Source organism: Taudactylus pleione, unplaced genomic scaffold, assembly GCF_031769625.1.
Source record: "Taudactylus pleione unplaced genomic scaffold, aTauple2 ptg000007l, whole genome shotgun sequence".
Classification (NCBI taxonomy): Eukaryota; Metazoa; Chordata; class Amphibia; order Anura; family Myobatrachidae; genus Taudactylus; species Taudactylus pleione.
This window is the reverse complement of record NW_028284410.1, coordinates 13509612-13524831: the sequence shown is the minus strand read 5'-3', so window position 1 is coordinate 13524831 and position 15220 is coordinate 13509612. Positions and strand designations below refer to the sequence as shown.

Here is a 15220-nt window from a genome sequence, read left to right as displayed (position 1 = left end):
AAGAATGTACACTTGTTCAGTGCAGTGCTGAAATACATATATTTACTCCATAAAAATTGAAGTACGTCTAACTCTGAATGAGGCTCAATATGTTTGATTAAAGAGAAGAGAAAAGTTAGATAACTAAAGATGACTATAAATAAAACATTGTGATTAATGTGCCGCTGTCATCTGCAGCTTCCAAATGCTACATAGATATAGGAAAATAGTATAGTGCTGATTAATCACACATATAGTGAAGAGAAACTGGGATATCATGTAATTTATTGAAATAATAAAATAAATTGACTGCAGTCAAACTATATTAAAAAATACAATAAAGTGCATGTATTAAAAAAGGATATTCTGAATTGGAACTAGTTGACAAATTGGGAAATACTGTAGCATTATTATTATTATTATTATTATTATTAATGGCTTTAGACTGAGTAGTAGCTGAATAATAAATATCTGATAGATCTTACGGATCCATTGAGTCTCTCCGATATCTAGATAAACTCTTATGCAGTCCATGATTAATTACAAGGATCTGATAATTATATATCAAAAGAACTAATAGGAACAGCCAATCCCTTTAGCAGAAAATACATCTCTTTTAATTGCAGATCCTACTGGGTCATTGAATGGAGCACCAGATGGTCTGTGAAACCCATGGTTCCAATGCATTTCCAATTGCTGGTTACCATCTAAACTCCAGGCCACGGGAGCAGACTTTAATGATATTAGTGCGTTGTTTGTGTGATAGGAAGGAGATCAAATGTATCAGATGTGTCTGCAGTTGGAAATTAAAATTCCTTGTATCCTTAACACATTTTATAGTGATATGCACAGTTACTTTAGTTTCATTAATTCGTCTTTACGCCCAAATCCTTATTCACCTATAAGGTGGTGGCAGTCAGCACTGCTGTGTTTTTTAGCAGAGCTGTTACAACTCAATTTCACACATTACATATGATGCCACCAAAGACACAAATGCACTAGTTATAGCTCATACTGTAGACTTATAACTACAGGCAAATCAACTGGCCAAGTCTCTCTATTTGACTTACTAAGGTTTTATCTTCAGGACAGATTGTGCTCTTCCATACATTTATGATATATTTATTCTATATAGGTTTATTATATAGTATATATTTATCTTTGCATCTACTAATTTTTTTAAACATCTACATAGTAAAGATTCACTAGAATGCAAGAAACGGAACCAGAGGATCTGCATAGGTAGTGCCCTACTGTATACTGTATATATTAACAATTTTTTACTTATATAGACCCGTATTCAATTTGAGGCGAAAAGTCCGGATCCGCGATACTTTTTCGCCAATGACGTCATTTTCGCCTGTTTTGCTTTTACCCCATATTCAATTTGAAAGACTTTTCGCCTAGGCGGAAAGTCAATGCAATGTACTAGGCGAAAAAGTTTTGCCTATGAATAGCAGGCGGAGAAAAGAACAGAATTGGGGTTTTGGGGTGCAAAGTTGCGGGAACCCCCCTGCAGCCTTCAGATAGTCCCCCAAAGTTAAACTGTGTCAAAAAATTAAAAAAAAACACTTAAGGACACCACAAAAAATGACTTTGAATAAGGGAGAGAAAAAACAAAAAGTTGGGGTACAAAGTTAAAAACTAGCGAACTTGACTCTGGAGGGGTCCCCAAGTATGCCCCAAGTGTTTTTTTGATTGCAGGTGTTTGCGGCAGGTGGATTTTTCATGATTATTTCAACTTCACTTTAGCAACTTTTAAATATGCTGACCCCCATTTTCAAGTACCTCAAATTTGCTGGGATAAGTTATTTTCTGGAAAAAATACTCCAGAATACTATTCTTCACCACGTATAGAAAAACGCTATTTAGCAGCTATTGAGCCCATTTAAAAACAACAAATACCTTCAGCAAGTCAATGTCAGAGCCAATGAACCCCCATGTCAGAGTATCTTTTGGGGGGTGTCAGGCTGATTTCCCCATTTCTGACAGTACTTTCACCCTGTTCAAGTTTCGCCGGGTCCCGTTTTCGTGTACTTTCAAATTGAATACGGGGATACACAGGCACTTTTCCATCTGCAAAACAGGCGAAGTTGGCGAAAAGTCTGGGCTGCGAAAAAGTATCGCGGCTCGGCTCAAATTTAATACGGGCCATAGTCTGAATTTAAGGGGTCCGTTTATTAAAAGATGAAAAGCCCCATTACCAGCATAAATGTTTGTTGTCACCGGAGATAGGGCTTGACCCTATACATCTAAGGATCACAACCGGTGTAGGCAAGTCTATCAATGCTGGTAGCCAGTTCTAGAGGTAAAATTCGCTGGTTCTCAGCAGAGCAAGTGAAATCTTTGCTCTATTAGCTACATTTCATATCACATACGCATTAAGACTTCAGATTTATCAGATATCTCTTAAGCTAACTGTTACCACTTGGGGTTAGTATCACTGAGGCATCTGTACATCGCTCAGCTTCATCTGCAAAATTTGAACAGAACAACAGCTTTATCACCACATTTTGACAAACAGACCCCCCAATTGAACATTAACTTACACTTAAGTTCAATCTTCCATTTATGGCTCACCTATGCAAGAGAATGCTAGAAAATTGGCAACCACAGTTTATGTCCCAGCAGGTGGTACAGCTTGATTATTTGTATAGTACATACACCATATGTAGTACATAAGGAAGGAATTTGTAACATAATTTGGGAATATTCTCCAGAATATACAATATACAATGTTAAAATACACATCTATATGCCATTACATTTTATAAAGCTTTCCGCAAATATCACAGCAACATACACCTAATAACAGGAATCCACCTTTACTAAAGGTTCAAACTCAAAGTTGCAGCATAGGCAGATCTGGTGGTTGAAGCAATCAGAGTCATTTGTACAGGTTTGATATAGGGCATGATACAAGCAATGTTTGGTTGTCTAGATTGCAAGCAATCTCATACCTCTTTTGGTTTTATCAGTTCTCACTGGGGAGAGGTCCCATCCTGCTTCTGCCAGGGTCACCAAATAAATTACAAGCAGAGCTGGAAAGATGTCACATCTTGTTGGCCGTGAGATGCTATTAATTATGGATGCTGCTTTTGAACAGATTACAAATCAGTTCAGATAAGCAAAGCAGCAAAGTCTTTGTTGGAGAAAATATGTAGCAAAGCTATGGATTCCTTGTGTATTTGTATGTTTATGAGTATGTATGTTCCCTTTTATTTACTACAAAGTATTAATTTTGCATGAACAAGCTTGCTGTGTGCTTGCATTATTGAGAATAAAATGTATTGTCTATGGAGCTGGGATTTTGTTTTTGATGCTTGTGAAAATATGCCTTCTATGTTGTTCTAAGGAATGACTTAATCCTCTATGAGTTAATATTGAAAGTTATTTCCAAGAGAAGTGAATTAAAGGGGCGAGCTTGCCTAAAAATAAAAGTATATTAAAGATAATGTACACAATAATTAATAATGAGTTTCCATGATTTCCAGAAACAATGATGCTTTTTAAAGAAGTGATTATTTGATACATTTGTAACAGCAATGTCCTTGTTTGTACTGTTAATCTGACAAAAATTACCATCTTAACTGTTCTGTATACTGGATGCAGTTTTAGAAAATTTCATATAATGTACTATTTATTGAAGTTTATATCTAAAATCTATTATAATTATAATTGTTTTTTGTTCCATTGATTTTGTCATGTAGAGGACTTGTTTGACTTTTCATTTTTCACTTACTGTATTAGATATTGTGCTTTTCATGATGAGTGAAGGCTAATGGCTCACAGGTTTACATATTTTAGCTTTAAGTACTCAATGTGTATAGAGCAGGTCCCAAGTTCCTATAACACAAAAATAAATATTCTTTAAAAACCCTAATTGATTTGTTTGTAGAGCATCATTTTTGTGTAACAAGTTCTATACTTCCCAGCATTTTCAATGAAAGTGTGATTATGTGGGGTGTAATGGCCCCGAGGGTATGCCTAGCACTTAAGAGGTCTATTCTGGTCCTTACCACCCTTTTGCTCCAATCTGGCTAGACATTCACTGCCGCACAAACCAGTGACAGATGTGTACTACCCATTGACAGCATTGACTGTGACATAACTTCTTAACTGCTGAATAAGGATGATGGGTTAGAGGCCTCAAATCATGACTGTCCAGCAGTAATTGGGACAGTAAGGAGGTATGCTTAATCCATAATTCTTATTATTTGCAAGCAAATAGACTATATAAGTAATACGTTTTTAAAATACCTAAGATAACAATGTGCCCAAAGGACTTTCAATTTTATGTATGTCAGCAATGTATGCAAAGAAAAGCTTCTACTGCATAATTACTATATGTTTTCTCTTGGTAAACACACACCAGACAGATTTTGGGATGTACTTCTACCTATATCATAAGCCCACCTTTGAAAAAAAAATGTTTTTGCTAAAGGGATCTATTCTTTTCTATTTTCTCAAATAATAGGAAAAATTACAAAAGGTTAACATAGACCACATGGGCAGTGAAGCCATTTACATATGAGTGAGCGTAGAGATGTAAAATAATCCTCATGTGAGAGACACATTTGAGAAACATAATAGCAGCAGGCACACATTTAGCTTGACAAAGTACCAGTGTGGACAACAAAGAATTACTTTGAGAAAATGTAAAAGTTACTGAAAATAATGATATAACAAGATGAGGGGTGAGGAGTGAAGAAGGGAAATACGGGACCATGTGTTCAACGGTGAGAAAAATTAGGTGGACAAAAGGGTTATAAATTAGGAATGTTATTAGAGAAAGAAGAGTATTGGGGAAAGAGATCTGAAAAGCCATGGGAAGGATCTCTGGTGGTTGCTAACATTTTATGTAAGCCATCACACCAGACTTGAATATATTTATAGGACTTATTATGGATATAGTTGTTTTTTTTATGAGTGCCATGTGCCAGATCTTATTTAAGAGCTGCTGATGAGAGGGAGGTTCCGGGCATTTCCAATGTATGTGTAAGAGGGGGGGAGTGACACTCATGTGCACCTGCTGCCGTGCAGATGTGGAATGACACCTCCCTGGATCCCAGCCTCTCACCTTAAGGCCACCGAGGATCCTCCCAGACCACAGGTCGGACACGGACAGTACCTGTTTGGGTTCCCACTCTTGACCCTGGTAGAAGATAATGTGCTGAGGTGGGGTGACCTCCACTGGGATCAGTGGATGGTCATCATTGGCATTTAAGGCCTCAGACTGACTACACCTACGTGCAAAGCACAAGGGTGCACCCTGAATGAAAACACCGAAAAGGGAAGGGGAAATGGATGACACATGACACAAACAGCACACAAAACACAGTTTACACTCACCAAAAATACTCTTGTCCCCTTGCTGGATGAATGGTCCTGATCTCAGCATCTGTAAACAAATACAACTGCAAGAGCCCAACCCAGAACTCAATGCAATAACAGATGCCTTACCACAGCCTACCTTCAATGGGGGGCCTGACTGTGGGGGAGATGTCACGGTCCCAGAACAGTCTACCTTTAATGGGGACCTGACCGCCTGACCCAGATTCCACCATGCCTTTAGGGCCTTCTGCCCTCCGTACCTGTGGCCTAGTGCCAACAACAACAATCCCTGCAGCCTAGCCTGACTTAGCAATGTCCAAGGCCTAGCGCCATACTTACCGTGCTCACGGCCTTGCATCAGACTACCTTTGTCCATGACCTAGCGCCGACGATAACAATCCCTGCTGCCTAATGCCAGCAATAACAAGCCCTGCGGCCTAACATCAACAATATCTGTGCTTGCGGCCTAGCACCAACAGTATCTGCAGCTGCGGCCTAGTGCTGGACTTACCATGCCTAGCGCTGAGTTTACAATGCTCACGGCCTAGCACCGACTTTACCTGCCCACGGCCTAGGGCCGAACTAACAAAGCCCATAGCCTAGAGCTGAATTAACAGTGTCCATGGGCTAGCACTGAATTAACAATGCCCAAAGCATAGCACCAACCTAACAATGCCCATGGCCTAGTGCCAACCTAACATTGCCCATGGCCTAGTGCCGACCTAACACTGCCCACGGCCTAGCGCCGAACCCTGATGGTCTAGGGAGGTATGTGGGGCTTACCAGTCCTGGGGTCATCGACTGAGCTGAGCCAGGCCCAGCCACAGCTTCCGAATGGTCTTCATCAGAGGTGGAGCACCTTACGCCACCTCTAGGCTTCCTGAAGTCTTCACCTGGGCAGCAGTGGCCAGGGTAGCTTTTTTACATGGCCCACTGCTGTCCCAGTCCTTCCGGTGTCTTCTCTGACCTCACTCCTGGTGGGCGTCGGTCCGCAGCTCTTCACCAGGCAGGCGGCGGCCTGTGTAAGCTCTTTTGCAATGGCCGCCACCATCCGAGACTTACAGCATCGTCTTCTTGCTTCAGTCTTCTGGAGCTCTTCACCGTTCATTCCTGGCCACCAGACTCCCTTCTGCTCCCTCACGCCAGCTAATTCAAACCGGTGCCAGGGGGTGGGGTGTGGCGATGATCCCCTGCTGGCTGCCGGTTTGCCAGCCCCGATTGGATCACAGTTGGTGCCAAGTTGAAATGGGTGTGTGCTGATTGGCGGAGTTTGAATCTTGGGGGATTCAGACTTACAGGCATTACGCACATGGAGCAGTGGTGGTAGTCTGCCACTACCTCCATGCCCGCTGCGCCAGGTGGGGGTAAGGATCATGACAAATCCTGGCCTGCCACCCTGCCTGATCCGGATCCCACCCCACCCTGATGCCCGGGGCCCCCTCCAACCTAAGGCACCCCCACCCTCCAGGTGTGGAATGTGAGGATGCCTAAGTAGCAGGGCCAGTGACCACACTAGTAAACTGGCCCCTGCTACATATGGCCAATAGATTGAGAAATTATCAGCGTTTTTGTTGAGACCCTCTAGTGGACATTCAAGGACAAAAGACTACAGGGATTGTATTTGGAAATCTGTACCTGGAGCATATTGGTGAGAAGATTAATTACATCCAGAGGCATCACTAGGGTTGGTGTCAGCCATTGCTGTAACTCATGCTGTCACCCCTGGGGCCCCCACCACCAAAATGTAAAAAAAAAATCAAATACAGGGGCAAATGCAGAATTTTTATGGGGGTGTTTCCTCACACACATATATACTGTGTGTATGTATATATATATATATATATATATATATACATAAAACATAGGGTGATTGAAAAAACAGGCGACTATATAAAAATGGATAATAATGAGTATATAAATATAAAGTGCAATAACTAATAAATATATAATTTAATTTGATCTATAAACAACACAATGACATGGTATACATAAACATAGATATAAAAACTTAGATAAAAATTTATAAATAGTTGAGGAGATAATATGGAATAAATAGAGGATAATGGCTTATCTTGATAAAAAAAGGAGTCAAAGTTCAAGGGTTCAGGTACTGCTACTCCCAACGTGTTTCGTCACAAGACTTCTTCAAGGGGATACTGATCTGGAGGGGTGACTCTCTATTTATACCCCTCCATGTGTTCATTAGGGGTCATCAAAATGTTAATGCTTCCGTATTGCAAAAAAAAAAGGAAACAACTCCTTAAACTACATTAAAAGCATCCAAGAGTAATCCTAGTAATGCTCAGACCACCTTAACATAAAGTAGCATGTGATTATCTAACCATAAGTCCTTAAATAATTATTAATACAAAGTTTGTTTCGGGTGTAGCAGCCACTTCCGCCCTTACTACTCATTCAACTACTTCCGCCCAGAGATGGTGTTGTGACGTCATATCCGCTTCGAGCGTATAGATTGATCGACGTGTCTTTCCATTGCCACACAGTAGGAGGAGTGTCCGTCACTGGTCATGTGATGCCTCATGTCACTTCTGCCCTAGGATAGTTTAGTTCCACCTGGACGCAACAGACCTCATGGTTTCCACCCTTACATCGTGAACGGCTTCTTATCACTTCTGCCCTGTCAGCGCATAATGTAAACTTTCTTTCTGCAACTAATAAATATGAAACACTATAAAGAAAAAACTCTGCTTGTAATTTGTATCTGTAAATAGAGGTCCATAATGCACAGCTATTTCGGGGATTGTCCCATCCCAAAAATATCCAAAAGGATGGAAAATACTTTAGAGATTGCATGCTTATAGTTCTATAATCTATAATCAAATAATATTTGATAATAATTTTGATACCTATATATAAATAGAAATCAGACATATATTAGTAGATTGGTATTCCCAAAATATTTCTAAATATTTCAATACGGCAAAGAATGGGGGGCAAAAGGGGGAGTGAAAGAGGGAAGAAATTCCTTTATTAGCATAAAAAGGGGGGATTCACTGTCCATTAATCAAATGCAGTCATTTGGTGTGTATAAGAAAAAGAAGAGGGGTCCAAAAGAAAGTTCATAGGGGAGACCCAATTCTTTAAATCATTGGGGGGCATATATAAAGTCCAAAATTCCGTATGGAGGCTTCTTTCTTTTTGGCTTCATGGGGTATATGCCTTGAAACCGTATGGGGTAATAACTACAGCACCTGGTATTCTTGGGAGGTCACCCATCCCAGTACTGACCAAACCCATCTATGTATAGCTTCCAAGATCAGATGAGATTGGGCATGGGCACAGTGGTATGGCTGTAGAAATCACTATTTTCCTCAAACATTTAACATCGGCATAACCCCTATCCCGATTATGAGTTTTGGTAATATACTAAACCAGGTATTCCCAGGGGGTCACCATCCCTGGTACTAGCCTTGCACCAACAAGGTGTAACCAGTCACCTATGGTATAATAGTAGAAACCAACTCGAGAATACAGATACATTGTCCTTTATAGGTCCAGCTTTATAGAAACTGGGCTATTTCGTAGCTTTCATTAAAACCTTTTGCTGCCATAGTCCCAAGTTCAAATATCCAATACATCTCTCTTCTTGAAAGCAGATTACTCAGGTCTCCCCCTCTTTCACCAAGTGTCACATGTTCGATTGCCTTAAAATTCAGTTCTTCCGGATTACAGTTATGTTCTGTAGAAAATTTTTGGACACTGCATGTCCTTCTATCCTGTTCTTAATGTTTCTAATATGTTCCTGTATTCTTAGTTTCAAAACTCTCTTGGTTTTCCCCACATATTTTATGCCACACTTACATTCCAACAGATATATGATAGATATAGAATTACAGTTCATAAAATCTTTAATAAAATACTACTTAGATCCATCATGGTTTGTAAAAATTTTTCTTTTGGGATGTAAAAACTTGCAGATGTTACAGTGCCCACATTTATAGCTTCCTTTGCAGTTCAGTGTTAGATTCTTATTCAGCTGTTTCCCACTTTTCAGCATACTAGGTGCTAATATGTCCTTTAAGTTCCTGGATTTTCTAAAGACCAGATGTGGTTTTATGGGTAAAATATCTTTCAAAATAGGGTCCATGAGTAAAATATTCCAGTGTTGATTAAAAGATTTTCTGTTAAGTCCTTCCTGACCATTGTATGTTGTGATAAAAGGGACCATTTCTAGTTTATTTGCATCCTTGGTTTTATATTTTAAAAGGTCATTTCTATCCATGTCCTTGGTTTTGGAGATAGCCATCTGTAGGACCTCTTCAGGATAATCTTTCTCCCTAAATCTGTTGGCGTATACATCAATCTGTTCATTACAGGTTTCCATGTTACTGCAGTTACACTTAATCCTACAGAATTGAGACTGGGGTATTTTCTGTTTCCAACTTTTCAAATGGCAGCTTTTAAAATGTAGATAGCTGTTTGCATCCACTTCTTTAATAAAATCCCTTGTGGTAATCATTTTCCCTTCACCCATTAAAACCAAGTCTAAAAATTCCACTGACAAGTTACTATATTTGGACGTGAACTTCAAGTTCATATTGTTGTCTGAGACTAGAGCTAAAAATTGATAGTACATGTCTTCTGTATCTTCCCATATGATTAAAATATCATTAATGTATCCCAGCACCCCATAAATAAATTCACAAAGCTGGCAGCGAACGTGGTACCCATTGCCGTGCCACATATCTGCCAATAAAATTGATCCAGCAATTTAAAATAGTTATGGTTTAAAATGAAAAATATAAGATCGCATAAAAACTCTTTATGTAAACCATCCAATGTAGCATCTGACTCCAGAAATTCCCTTGTTTCATTGATACCCTTTGTATGTTCAATGCAAGTGTAGAGGGATTGGACATCCACTGTCGCCCAACTATAAGATTCTTTCCATTCAATCCCTTCTATACACTGCAGAACACTTGTTGTGTCCTTCAAGTATGATTTCAGGCTCTTTACATATTTCTGTAGGAACAAATCTACATATTCTGACAGACGGGAGGTTAATGAATCTATACCTGCAATGATAGGTCTGCCAAGGAGCTCTGTTTGGGATTTGTGTATTTTTGGTAAAAAGTAGAAGATGGGAGTGGTTGGATTGGCCTTCATTAAATACTGGAACTCTACTTTAATTAAAATTTTATTATGAAGGCCAAATACTAGAAGTGTTCTTATATCATCTATATAGTCCTCCACAGGATCCTTATCCAGTTTTTCATATGAAATTGCATCATTTAACAATCTATGTGCTTCCTTTAGGTAATATGAATGATCCATAATGACCAAACAACCACCCTTATCTGCTGGTTTCAGGACTATATCTTGGTTATTCTTCAAACCTTTCAAAGCTTCTTTTTCACGGGGATTTAGATTATGTCCTTTAGGAACGTTCAAATCTTGCTTGCACAAATCTTTCTTTACCATATCATAAAAGACACTGATGTAATTCCTCTCAGATTCTAGCGTGTAGAATGTGGATTTCCCTTTGAGTCCTGATTCAGAGGTTTCATTAAAATTCCTAATTCGTGCCTCTTCTTTTTTAAGGAAATGTCTTTTAAGAGTTAATGTTCTAACATATTTGTTCAAGTCGATAAAGGTACTAAATTTGTTCATTTTAGTAGTTGGAGCAAAATTCAGTCCTTTACTGAGTAATGATATTTCAGACTTCTTAAGGATATGCTGCGAAATGTTGAATATGCCTTTCTTACTTTGATCTATTGGAGACTTCTTCTTTTGATGTTCCTTCCTCCTCCCACTCCGTTTTCCTCTTCTTCTCTTAGCCTTCTTTTCAACGGGGAGGCTAACCTTGCTGTTTCTCTGAATGTGTTTTTTTTTGTACTGTACGTTTGTTCTTGGGCTGGTGATAAAAAAGATATTCACTGTCGCTGTTGGAATCAAGGTGTTGAAGTGTGGAAAAATGATTTCTATTTGATATAGGTACAGTATATGTCTTGTATGGAGAATTTCATCTTGTCTTTTTTTACAGCACAGCCCCCAACCAGGGATTCCCTCTGAGAACCTGGATAATATGTTCTAGGAAATAGAAAAATTAATGATGAAAGAAATTAAAACATGGTGGGATATCAGGGGTTTAGAGCACTATATATCAGTAGATAGAATCCAAGAGGTCTAAGGATTATTAAAAACCCCACCTCTGGCCTAGATAAAACTGATTTTATGGCAAAATGGGATGGTATATTACATAAATGCTCCCTAGATCGAATGAGGCTAATCATAGAGGAGAAGAAAGCCACGCTATCGGAAGTTGAAACAAACATCTTGAATATGGAGACACATATGGAAATACATAAGGAAAAAGTGGAATATAATAATAATGAAAAGGTTCTGACATGGAAAATAGATAAAATAGAGGAAGTTGTCATGAAAAGCAAGGAGAAGAAATTCATTAGGGATAAGAATGATTATGAATCAAATAAAATAAAGAATTGGTGTAGAATCCGCAAGCCAGAAAGATTTCAACATCAATTTCTACCATGGGAAGAATCCAACGGGAAATTTATAGCACCCCGAAGGAGATTTAGCTATAAAAGAAGACAAGATAAAAATCTCCACACAAGACATATACCTATATCAAATAGAAATAATTTTTCCACACTTCAACATCTTGATTCCAACAGCGACAGTGAATATCTTTTTTTATCACCAGCCCAAGAACAAATGTACAGTACAAAAAAAAACACATTCAGAGAAACAGCAAGGTTAGCCTCCCCGTTGAAAAGAAGGCTAAGAGAAGAAGAGAAAAATGGAGTGGCAGGAGGAAGGAACATCAAAAGAAGAAGTCTCCAATAGATCCAAGTAAAAAAGGCATATTCAACATTTCTCAGCATATCCTTAAGAAGTCTGAAATATCGTTACTCAGTAAAGGACTGAATTTTGCTCCAACTACTAAAATGAACAAATTTAATACCTTTATCGACTTGAACAAATATGTTAGAACATTAACCCTTAAAAGACATTTTCTTAAAAAAGAAGAGGCACCAATTAGGAATTTTAATGAAACCTCTAAATCAGGACTCAAAGGGAAATCCACATTCTACCCACTAGATTCTAAGGGGAATCACATCAGTGTCTTTTATGATATGGTCAAGAAAGATTTGTGCGAGCAAGATTTGAATGTTCCTAAAGGACATAATCTAAATCCCAGTGAAAAAGAAGCTATGAAAGGTTTGAAGAATGGCCAAGATATAGTCCTGAAACCAGCAGATAAGGGTGGTGGTTTGGTCATTATGGATCATTCATATTACCTAAAGGAAGCACACAGATTGTTAAATGATGCAATTTAATATGAAAAACTGGATAAGGATCATGTGGAGGACTATATAGATGAATTAAGAACACTTCTATTATTTGGCCTTCATAATAAAATTTTAATTAAAGTAGAGTTCCAGTATTTAATGAAGGCCAATCCAACCACTCCCATCTTCTACTTTTTACCAAAAATACACAAATCCCTAACAGAGCCCCCTGGCAGACCTATCATTGCTGGTATAGATTCATTAACCTCCCGTCTGTTAGAATATGTAGATTTGTTCCTACAGAAATATGTAAAGAGCCTGAAATCATACTTGAAGGACAAAACGAGTGTTCTGCAGTGTATAGAAGGGATTGAATGGAAGAAATCTTATAGTTGGGAGATAGTGGGTGTCCAGTCCCTCTACACTTGCATCGAACATACAAAGGGTATCAATGTAACAAGGGAATTTCTGGAGTCAGATGCTACATTGGATGGTTTCCATAAAGAGTTTTTATGCAATCTTATATTTTTCATTTTAAACCATAACTATTTTAAATTGCTGGATCAATTTTATCGGCAGATACGTGGCATGGCAATGGGTACCATGTTCGCTCCCAGCTTTGCAAATTTCTTTATGGGATGCTGGGAGGATAAGTATATATATAACAATAACCCTTTTAAGAAGAATCTGGTATTGTATAGAAGATACATTGGTGATATTTTAATCATATGGGAAGGTACAGAAGACATGTTCAATCAATTTTTAGCTCTAGTCTCAGACAACAATATGAACTTGAAGTTCATGTCCATATATAGTACCTTGTCAGTGGAATTTTTAGACTTGGTTTTAATGGCTGAAGGGAAAATGATTACCACAAGGAATTTTTTTAAAGAAGTGGACGCAAACAGCTACCTACATTTTAAAAGCTGCCATTTGAAAATTTGGAAACAGAACATACCCCGGTCTCAATTCTGTAGGATTAAGCGTAACTGCAGTAACATGGAAACCTGTAATGAACAGATTGGTGTATACGCCAACAGATTTAGGGAGAAAGATTATCCCAAAGAGGTCCTACAGATGGCTATCTCCAAAACAAAGGACATGGATAGAAATGACCTTTTAAAATATAAAACCAAGGATGCAAATAAACTAGAAATGGTCCCTTTTATCACAACATACAATGGTCAGGAAGGACTTAACAGAAAATCTTTTAATCAACACTGGAATATTTTACTCATGGACCCTATTTTGAAAGATATTTTACCCATAAAACCACATCTGGTCTTTAGAAAATCCAGGAACTTAAAGGACATATAGTATTAGCACCTAGAATGCTGAAAAGTGGGAAACAGCCGAATAAGAATCTAACACTGAACTGCAAAGGAAGCTATAAATGTGGGCACTGTAACATCTGCAAGTTTTTACATCCCAAAAGAAAAACGTTTACAAACCATGATGGATCTAAGTAGTATTTTATTAAAGATTTTATGAACTGTAATTCTACATCTATCATATATCTGTTGGAATGTAAGTGTGGCTCGAAATATGTGGGGAAAACCAAGAGAGTTTTGAAACTAAGAATTCAGGAACATATTAGAAACATTAAGAACAGGATAGAAGGACATGCAGTGTCCAAACATTTTTCTACAGAACATAACTGTAATCCAGAAGAACTGAATTTTAAGGCAATCGAACATGTGACACTTGGTGAAAGAGGGGGAGACCTGAGTAATCTGCTTTCAAGAAGAGAGATGTATTGGATATTTGAATTTGGGACTATGGCACCAAAAGATTTTAATGAAGGCTATGAAATAGCCCCATTTCTATAAAGCTGGACCTATAAAGGACAATGTATCTGTATTCTCGAGCTGGTTTCTACTATTATACCATAGGTGACTGGTTACACCTTGTTGGTGCAAGGCTAGTACCAGGGAGGGCAACCCCCTGGGAATACCTGGTTTAGTATATTACCAAACTCACAATCGGGATAGGGGTTATGCCGATGTTGAATGTTTGATGGAAATAGTGATTTCTACAGCCATACCACTGTGCCCATGCCCAATCTCATCTGATCTTGGAAGCTATACATAGATGGGCTTGGTCAGTACTGAGATGGGTGACCTCCCAAGAATTCCAGGTGCTGTAGTTATTACCCCATACGGTTTCAAGGCATATACCCCATGAAGCCAAAAAGAAAGAAGCCTCCATACGGAATTTTGGACTTTATATATGCCCCCCAACGATTTAAAGAATTGGGTCTCCCCTATGAACTTTCTTTTGGACCCCTCTTCTTTTTCTTATACACACCAAATGACTGCATTTGATTAATGGACAGTGAATCCCCCCTTTTTACCCTAATATAGGAATTTCTTCCCTCTTTCACTCCTCCTTTTGCCCCCCATTCTTTGCCGTATTGAAATATTTAGAAATATTTTGGGAATACCAATCTACTAATATATGTCTGATTTCTATTTATATATAGGTATCAAAATTATTATCAAATATTATTTGATTATAGATTATAGAACTATAAGCATGCATTCTCTAAAGTATTTTCCATCCTTTTGGATATTTTTGGGATGGGACAATCCCCTAAATAGCTGTGCATTATGGACCTCTATTTACAGATAAAA

The 15220-nt window shown here is 38.4% G+C and overlaps 1 protein-coding gene and 2 pseudogenes across 1 annotated transcript in view; 2 read left to right on the top strand and 1 right to left on the bottom strand.

The window, feature by feature from the left end:
- EPHA10 (EPH receptor A10) overlaps positions 1-15220 on the top strand; it is a 740746-nt gene that overhangs the window by 508733 nt on the left and 216793 nt on the right. The gene's annotated exons all lie outside the window — the stretch shown is intronic.
- LOC148542902 (5S ribosomal RNA) lies at positions 8514-8632 on the bottom strand (annotated as a pseudogene).
- LOC148542901 (5S ribosomal RNA) lies at positions 14618-14736 on the top strand (annotated as a pseudogene).